This window comes from Macaca fascicularis, chromosome 15, assembly GCF_037993035.2.
Source record: "Macaca fascicularis isolate 582-1 chromosome 15, T2T-MFA8v1.1".
In the NCBI taxonomy this organism is placed as follows: domain Eukaryota; kingdom Metazoa; phylum Chordata; class Mammalia; order Primates; family Cercopithecidae; genus Macaca; species Macaca fascicularis.
This window is the reverse complement of record NC_088389.1, coordinates 25,648,048-25,658,144: the sequence shown is the minus strand read 5'-3', so window position 1 is coordinate 25,658,144 and position 10,097 is coordinate 25,648,048.

Sequence of the window (10,097 nt, the reverse complement as noted above, 5' to 3'; positions counted from 1 at the left end):
GGAAAGATGTAACTCTGTGAGATTATTTCACAGAACACAAAGAAGTTTCTCAGAAAGCTTCTTTCTCTTTTTTATCGGAGGATATTTCCTTTGGCCTATAGTCTTCAAAGGGATCCGAAATATCTGTTCTCACATTCCACAGAAATAAGGCTAGCAAAGACAACCACAAAATACAGATGTAACTCTGTGAGATGAATTAACAGAACACTAAGCAGTTTCTCAGAAAGCTTCTTTGCAGATTTCATCGGAGGATATTTCCTTTTTCACCATAGCCCTCTATGGGCTTCCCAATATAACTTTGCCAATTCCACAAGAACTGTCTTAGCGAAAGGCTTCTTGAGGGGAAAGCTGTAACTCTGTGAGATGATTTCACAGAACACAAAGAAGTTTCTCAGAAAGATTCTTTCTCTTTGTTATCGGAGGATATTTCCTTTGGCCCTATAGTTTCCAAAGGGATCCGAAATATTTGTTCTCATATTCCCCAGAAATAAGGCTAGCAAAGAGATCCACGAAATACACATGTAACTCTGTGAGATGAATTAACAGAACACTAAGCAGTTTCTCAGAAAGCTTCTTTCCAGATTTCATCTGAGGATATTTCCTTTTTCACCGTAGCCCTCTATGGGCTTCCAAATATCACTTTGCCAATTCCACAAGAACTGTCTTAGCGAAAGGCTTCTTGAGGGGAAAGCTGTAACTCTGTGAGATGATTTCACAGAACACAAAGAAGTTTCTCAGAAAGCTTCTTTCTCTTTGTTATCGGAGGATATTTCCTTTGGCCCTATAGTCTTCAAAGGGATCCTAAATATCTGTTCTCAGATTCCACAGAAATAAGGCTAGCAAAGAGATCCACGAAATACAGATGTAACTCTGTGAGATGAATTAACAGAACACTAAGCAGTTTCTCAGAAAGCTTCTTTCCAGATTTCATCTGAGGATATTTCGTTTTTCACCATAGCCATCTATGGGTTTCCCAGTATCACTTTGCCAATTCCCCAAGAACTGTCATAGCGAAATGCTCCTAGAGGGGAAAGCTGTAACTCTGTGAGATGATTTCACAGAACACAAAGACGTTTCTCAGAAAGCTTCTTTCTCTTTGTTATCGGTGGATATTTCCTTTGGCCCTGTAGTCTTCAAAGGGATCCGAAATATCTGTTCTCAGATTCCACAGAAATAAGGCTAGCAAAGAGATCCACGAAATACAGATGTAACTCTGTGAGATGAATTAACAGAACACTAAGCAGTTTCTCAGAAACCTTCTTTCCAGATTTCATCTGAGGATATTTCATTTTTCACCATAGCCCTCTATGGGCTTCCAAATATCACCTTTCCAATTCCACAAGAACTGTCTTAGCGAAAGGCTTCTTGAGGGGAAAGCTGTAACTCTGTGAGATGGTTTCACAGAACACAAAGAAGTTTCTCAGAGAGCTTCTTTCTCTTTGTTATCGGAGGATATTTCCTTTGGCCCTATAGTCTTCAAAGGGATCCGAAATATCTGTTCTCAGATTCCACAGAAATAAGGCTAGCAAAGAGATCCACGAAATACACATGTAACTCTGTGAGATGAATTAACAGAACACTAAGCAGTTTCTCAGAAAGCTTCTTTCCAGATTTCATCTGAGGATATTTCCTTTTTCACCATAGCCCTCTATGGGCTTCCCAATATAACTTTGCCAATTCCAAAAGAACTGTCTTAGCGAAAGGCTTCTTGAGGGGAAAACTGTAACTCTGTGAGATGATTTCACAGAACACAAAGAAGTTTCTCAGAAAGCTTCTTTCTCTTTGTTATCGGAGGATATTTCCTTTGGCTCTATAGTCTCCAAAGGGATCCGAAATATTTGTTCTCATATTCCCCAGAAATAAGGCTAGCAAAGAGATCCACGAAATACACATGTAACTCTGTGAGATGAATTAACAGAACACTAAGCAGTTTCTCAGAAAGCTTCTTTCCAGATTTCATCTGAGGATATTTCCTTTTTCACCATAGCCCTCTATGGGCTTCCAAATATCACTTTGCCAATTCCACAAGAACTGTCTTAGCGAAAGGCTTGTTGAGGGGAAAGCTGTAACTCTGTGAGATGATTTCACAGAACACAAAGAAGTTTCTCAGAAAGCTTCTTTTTCTTTGTTATCGGAGGATACTTCCTTTGGCGCTATAGTCTTCAAAGGGATCCGAAATATCTGTTCTCAGATTCCACAGAAATAAGGCTAGCAAAGAGATCCACGAAATACAGATGTAACTCTGTGAGATGAATTAATAGAACACTAAGCAGTTTCTCAGAAAGCTTCTTTCCAGATTTCATCTGAGGATATTTCCTTTTTCACCATAGCCCTCTATGGGCTTCCAAATATCACTTTGCCAATTCCACAAGAACTGTCTTAGCGAAAGTCTTCTTGAGGGGAAAGCTGTAACTCTGTGAGATGATTTCACAGAACACAAAGAAGTTTCTCAGAAAGCTTCTTTCTCTTTGTTATTGGAGGATATTTCCTTTGGCCCTATAGTCTTCAAAGGGATCCAAAATATCTGTTCTCAGATTCCACAGAAATAAGGCTAGCAAGGAGATCCACGAAATACAGATGTAACTCTGTGAGATGAATTAACAGAACACTAAGCAGTGTCTCAGAAAGCTTCTTTCCAGATTTCATCTGAGGATATTTCCTTTTTCACCATAGCCCTCTATGGGCTTCCAAATATAACTTTGCCAATTCCACAAGAACTGTCTTAGCGAAAGGCTTCTTGAGGGGAAAGCTGTAACTCTGTGAGATGATTTCACAGAACACAAAGAAGTTTCTCAGAAAGCTTCTTTCTCTTTGTTATCGGAGGATATTTCCTTTGGCCCTATAGTCTCCAAAGGGATCCGAAATATTTGTTCTCATATTCCCCAGAAATAAGGCTAGCAAAGAGATCCACGAAATACAGATGTAACTCTGTGAGATGAATTAACAGAACACTAAGCAGTTTCTCAGAAAGCTTCTTTCCAGATTTCATCTGAGGATATTTCCTTTTTCGCCGTAGCCCTCTATGGGCTTCCAAATATCACTTTGCCAATTCCACAAGAACTGTCTTAGCGAAAGGCTTGTTGAGGGGAAAGCTGTAACTCTGTGAGATGATTTCACAGAACACAAAGAAGTTTCTCAGAAAGCTTCTTTTTCTTTGTTATCGGAGGATACTTCCTTTGTCCCTATAGTCTTCAAAGGGATCCGAAATATCTGTTCTCAGTTTCCACAGAAATAAGGCTAGCAAAGAGATCCACGAAATACAGATGTAACTCTGTGAGATGAATTCATAGAACACTAAGCAGTTTCTCAGAAAGCTTCTTTCCAGATTTCATCTGAGGATATTTCCTTTTTCACCATAGCCCTCTATGGGCTTCCAAATATCACTTTGCCAATTCCACAAGAACTGTCTTGGCGAAAGGCTTCTTGAGGGGAAAGCTGTAACTCTGTGAGATGATTTCACAGAACACAAGGAAGTTTCTCAGAAAGCTTCTTTCTCTTTGTTATCGGAGGATATTTCCTTTGGCCCTATTGTCTTCAAAGGGATCCAAAATATCTGTTATCAGATTCCAAAGAAATAAGGCTAGCAAAGAGATCCACGAAATACAGATGTAACTCTGTGAGATGAATTAACAGAACACTAAGCTATGTCTCAGAAAGCTTCTTTCCAGATTTCATCTGAGGATATTTCCTTTTTCACCATAGCCCTCTATGGGCTTCCAAATATCACTTTGCCAATTCCACAGGAACTGTCTTAGCGAAAGGCTTCTTCAGGGGAAAGATGTAACTCTGTGAGATTATTTCACAGAACACAAAGAAGTTTCTCAGAAAGCTTCTTTCTCTTTTTTATCGGAGGATATTTCCTTTGGCCTATAGTCTTCAAAGGGATCCGAAATATCTGTTTTCACATTCCACAGAAATAAGGCTAGCAAAGACAACCACAAAATACAGATGTAACTCTGTGAGATGAATTAACAGAACACTAAGCAGTTTCTCAGAAAGCTTCTTTGCAGATTTCATCGGAGGATATTTCCTTTTTCACCATAGCCCTCTATGGGCTTCCCAATATAACTTTGCCAATTCCACAAGAACTGTCTTAGCGAAAGGCTTCTTGAGGGGAAAGCTGTAACTCTGTGAGATGATTTCACAGAACACAAAGAAGTTTCTCAGAAAGATTCTTTCTCTTTGTTATCGGAGGATATTTCCTTTGGCCCTATAGTTTCCAAAGGGATCCGAAATATTTGTTCTCATATTCCCCAGAAATAAGGCTAGCAAAGAGATCCACGAAATACACATGTAACTCTGTGAGATGAATTAACAGAACACTAAGCAGTTTCTCAGAAAGCTTCTTTCCAGATTTCATCTGAGGATGTTTCCTTTTTCACCGTAGCCCTCTATGGGCTTCCAAATATCACTTTGCCAATTCCACAAGAACTGTCTTAGCGAAAGGCTTCTTGAGGGGAAAGCTGTAACTCTGTGAGATGATTTCACAGAACACAAAGAAGTTTCTCAGAAAGCTTCTTACTCTTTGTTATCGGAGGATATTTCCTTTGGCCCTATAGTCTTCAAAGGGATCCTAAATATCTGTTCTCAGATTCCACAGAAATAAGGCTAGCAAAGAGATCCACGAAATACAGATGTAACTCTGTGAGATGAATTAACAGAACACTAAGCAGTTTCTCAGAAAGCTTCTTTCCAGATTTCATCTGAGGATATTTCGTTTTTCACCATAGCCATCTATGGGTTTCCCAGTATCACTTTGCCAATTCCCCAAGAACTGTCATAGCGAAATGCTCCTAGAGGAGAAAGCTGTAACTCTGTGAGATGATTTCACAGAACACAAAGACGTTTCTCAGAAAGCTTCTTTCTCTTTGTTATCGGTGGATATTTCCTTTGGCCCTGTAGTCTTCAAAGGGATCCGAAATATCTGTTCTCAGATTCCACAGAAATAAGGCTAGCAAAGAGATCCACGAAATACAGATGTAACTCTGTGAGATGAATTAACAGAACACTAAGCAGTTTCTCAGAAACCTTCTTTCCAGATTTCATCTGAGGATATTTCATTTTTCACCATAGCCCTCTATGGGCTTCCAAATATCACCTTTCCAATTCCACAAGAACTGTCTTAGCGAAAGGCTTCTTGAGGGGAAAGCTGTAACTCTGTGAGATGGTTTCACAGAACACAAAGAAGTTTCTCAGAGAGCTTCTTTCTCTTTGTTATCGGAGGATATTTCCTTTGGCCCTATAGTCTTCAAAGGGATCCGAAATATCTGTTCTCAGATTCCACAGAAATAAGGCTAGCAAAAAGATCCACGAAATACACATGTAACTCTGTGAGATGAATTAACAGAACACTAAGCAGTTTCTCAGAAAGCTTCTTTCCAGATTTCATCTGAGGATATTTCCTTTTTCACCATAGCCCTCTATGTGCTTCCCAATATAACTTTGCCAATTCCAAAAGAACTGTCTTAGCGAAAGGCTTCTTGAGGGGAAAGCTGTAACTCTGTGAGATGATTTCACAGAACACAAAGAAGTTTCTCAGAAAGCTTCTTTCTCTTTGTTATCGGAGGATATTTCCTTTGGCCCTATAGTCTCCAAAGGGATCCGAAATATTTGTTCTCATATTCCCCAGAAATAAGGCTAGCAAAGAGATCCACGAAATACACATGTAACTCTGTGAGATGAATTAACAGAACACTAAGCAGTTTCTCAGAAAGCTTCTTTCCAGATTTCATCTGAGGATATTTCCTTTTTCACCATAGCCCTCTATGGGCTTCCAAATATCACTTTGCCAATTCCACAAGAACTGTCTTAGCGAAAGGCTTGTTGAGGGGAAAGCTGTAACTCTGTGAGATGATTTCACAGAACACAAAGAAGTTTCTCAGAAAGCTTCTTTTTCTTTGTTATCGGAGGATACTTCCTTTGGCGCTATAGTCTTCAAAGGGATCCGAAATATCTGTTCTCAGTTTCCACAGAAATAAGGCTAGCAAAGAGATCCACGAAATACAGATGTAACTCTGTGAGATGAATTAATAGAACACTAAGCAGTTTCTCAGAAAGCTTCTTTCCAGATTTCATCTGAGGATATTTCCTTTTTCACCATAGCCCTCTATGGGCTTCCAAATATCACTTTGCCAATTCCACAAGAACTGTCTTAGCGAAAGGCTTCTTGAGGGGAAAGCTGTAACTCTGTGAGATGATTTCACAGAACACAAAGAAGTTTCTCAGAAAGCTTCTTTCTCTTTGTTATTGGAGGATATTTCCTTTGGCCCTATAGTCTTCAAAGGGATCCAAAATATCTGTTCTCAGATTCCACAGAAATAAGGCTAGCAAAGAGATCCACGAAATACAGATGTAACTCTGTGAGATGAATTAACAGAACACTAAGCAGTGTCTCAGAAAGCTTCTTTCCAGATTTCATCTGAGGATATTTCCTTTTTCACCATAGCCCTCTATGGGCTTCCAAATATAACTTTGCCAATTCCACAAGAACTGTCTTAGCGAAAGGCTTCTTGAGGGGAAAGCTGTAACTCTGTGAGATGATTTCACAGAACACAAAGAAGTTTCTCAGAAAGCTTCTTTCTCTTTGTTATCGGAGGATATTTCCTTTGGCCCTATAGTCTCCAAAGGGATCCGAAATATTTGTTCTCATATTCCCCAGAAATAAGGCTAGCAAAGAGATCCACGAAATACAGATGTAACTCTGTGAGATGAATTAACAGAACACTAAGCAGTTTCTCAGAAAGCTTCTTTCCAGATTTCATCTGAGGATATTTCCTTTTTCGCCGTAGCCCTCTATGGGCTTCCAAATATCACTTTGCCAATTCCACAAGAACTGTCTTAGCGAAAGGCTTGTTGAGGGGAAAGCTGTAACTCTGTGAGATGATTTCACAGAACACAAAGAAGTTTCTCAGAAAGCTTCTTTTTCTTTGTTATCGGAGGATACTTCCTTTGTCCCTATAGTCTTCAAAGGGATCCGAAATATCTGTTCTCAGTTTCCACAGAAATAAGGCTAGCAAAGAGATCCACGAAATACAGATGTAACTCTGTGAGATGAATTCATAGAACACTAAGCAGTTTCTCAGAAAGCTTCTTTCCAGATTTCATCTGAGGATATTTCCTTTTTCACCATAGCCCTCTATGGGCTTCCAAATATCACTTTGCCAATTCCACAAGAACTGTCTTGGCGAAAGGCTTCTTGAGGGGAAAGCTGTAACTCTGTGAGATGATTTCACAGAACACAAGGAAGTTTCTCAGAAAGCTTCTTTCTCTTTGTTATCGGAGGATATTTCCTTTGGCCCTATTGTCTTCAAAGGGATCCAAAATATCTGTTATCAGATTCCAAAGAAATAAGGCTAGCAAAGAGATCCACGAAATACAGATGTAACTCTGTGAGATGAATTAACAGAACACTAAGCTATGTCTCAGAAAGCTTCTTTCCAGATTTCATCTGAGGATATTTCCTTTTTCACCATAGCCCTCTATGGGCTTCCAAATATCACTTTGCCAATTCCACAGGAACTGTCTTAGCGAAAGGCTTCTTCAGGGGAAAGATGTAACTCTGTGAGATTATTTCACAGAACACAAAGAAGTTTCTCAGAAAGCTTCTTTCTCTTTTTTATCGGAGGATATTTCCTTTGGCCTATAGTCTTCAAAGGGATCCGAAATATCTGTTCTCACATTCCACAGAAATAAGGCTAGCAAAGACAACCACAAAATACAGATGTAACTCTGTGAGATGAATTAACAGAACACTAAGCAGTTTCTCAGAAAGCTTCTTTGCAGATTTCATCGGAGGATATTTCCTTTTTCACCATAGCCCTCTATGGGCTTCCAAATATCACTTTGCCAATTCCACAAGAACTGTCTTAGCGAAAGGCTTCTTGAGGGGAAAGCTGTAACTCTGTGAGATGATTTCACAGAACACAAAGAAGTTTCTCAGAAAGCTTCTTTCTCTTTGTTATCGGAGGATATTTCCTTTGGCCCTATAGTCTCCAAATGGATCCGAAATATTTGTTCTCATATTCCCCAGAAATAAGGCTAGCAAAGAGATCCACGAAATACACATGTAACTCTGTGAGATGAATTAACAGAACACTAAGCAGTTTCTCAGAAAGCTTCTTTCCAGATTTCATCTGAGGATATTTCCTTTTTCACCGTAGCCCTCTATGGGCTTCCAAATATCACTTTGCCAATTCCACAAGAACTGTCTTAGCGAAAGGCTTGTTGAGGGGAAAGCTGTAACTCTGTGAGATGATTTCACAGAACACAAAGAAGTTTCTCAGAAAGCTTCTTTTTCTTTGTTATCGGAGGATACTTCCTTTGTCCCTATAGTCTTCAAAGGGATCCGAAATATCTGTTCTCAGTTTCCACAGAAATAAGGCTAGCAAAGAGATCCACGAAATACAGATGTAACTCTGTGAGATGAATTCATAGAACACTAAGCAGTTTCTCAGAAAGCTTCTTTCCAGATTTCATCTGAGGATATTTCCTTTTTCACCATAGCCCTCTATGGGCTTCCAAATATCACTTTGCCAATTCCACAAGAACTGTCTTGGCGAAAGGCTTCTTGAGGGGAAAGCTGTAACTCTGTGATATGATTTCACAGAACACAAGGAAGTTTCTCAGAAAGCTTCTTTCTCTTTGTTATCGGAGGATATTTCCTTTGGCCCTATTGTCTTCAAAGGGATCCAAAATATCTGTTATCAGATTCCAAAGAAATAAGGCTAGCAAAGAGATCCACGAAATACAGATGTAACTCTGTGAGATGAATTAACAGAACACTAAGCTATGTCTCAGAAAGCTTCTTTCCAGATTTCATCTGAGGATATTTCCTTTTTCACCATAGCCCTCTATGGGCTTCCAAATATCACTTTGCCAATTCCACAGGAACTGTCTTAGCGAAAGGCTTCTTCAGGGGAAAGATGTAACTCTGTGAGATTATTTCACAGAACACAAAGAAGTTTCTCAGAAAGCTTCTTTCTCTTTTTTATCGGAGGATATTTCCTTTGGCCTATAGTCTTCAAAGGGATCCGAAATATCTGTTCTCACATTCCACAGAAATAAGGCTAGCAAAGACAACCACAAAATACAGATGTAACTCTGTGAGATGAATTAACAGAACACTAAGCAGTTTCTCAGAAAGCTTCTTTGCAGATTTCATCGGAGGATATTTCCTTTTTCACCATAGCCCTCTATGGGCTTCCCAATATAACTTTGCCAATTCCACAAGAACTGTCTTAGCGAAAGGCTTCTTGAGGGGAAAGCTGTAACTCTGTGAGATGATTTCACAGAACACAAAGAAGTTTCTCAGAAAGCTTCTTTCTCTTTGTTATCGGAGGATATTTCCTTTGGCCCTATAGTCTCCAAAGGGATCCGAAATATTTGTTCTCATATTCCCCAGAAATAAGGCTAGCAAAGAGATCCACGAAATACACATGTAACTCTGTGAGATGAATTAACAGAACACTAAGCAGTTTCTCAGAAAGCTTCTTTCCAGATTTCATCTGAGGATATTTCCTTTTTCACCGTAGCCCTCTATGGGCTTCCAAATATCACTGTGCCAATTCCACAAAAACTGTCTTAGCGAAAGGCTTGTTGAGGGGAAAGCTGTAACTCTGTGAGATGATTTCACAGAACACAAAGAAGTTTCTCAGAAACCTTCTTTTTCTTTGTTATCGGAGGATACTTCCTTTGGCCCTATAGTCTTCAAAGGGATCCGAAATATCTGTTCTCAGTTTCCACAGAAATAAGGCTAGCAAAGAGATCCACGAAATACAGATGTAACTCTGTGAGATGAATTCATAGAACACTAAGCAGTTTCTCAGAAAGCTTCTTTCCAGATTTCATCTGAGGATATTTCCTTTTTCACCATAGCCCTCTATGGGCTTCCAAATATCACTTTGCCAATTCCACAAGAACTGTCTTGGCGAAAGGCTTCTTGAGGGGAAAGCTGTAACTCTGTGAGATGATTTCACAGAACACAAAGAAGTTTCTCAGAAAGCTTCTTCCTCTTTGTTATCGGAGGATATTTCCTTTGGCCCTATTGTCTTCAAAGGGATCCAAAATATCTGTTCTCAGATTCCAAAGAAATAACGCTA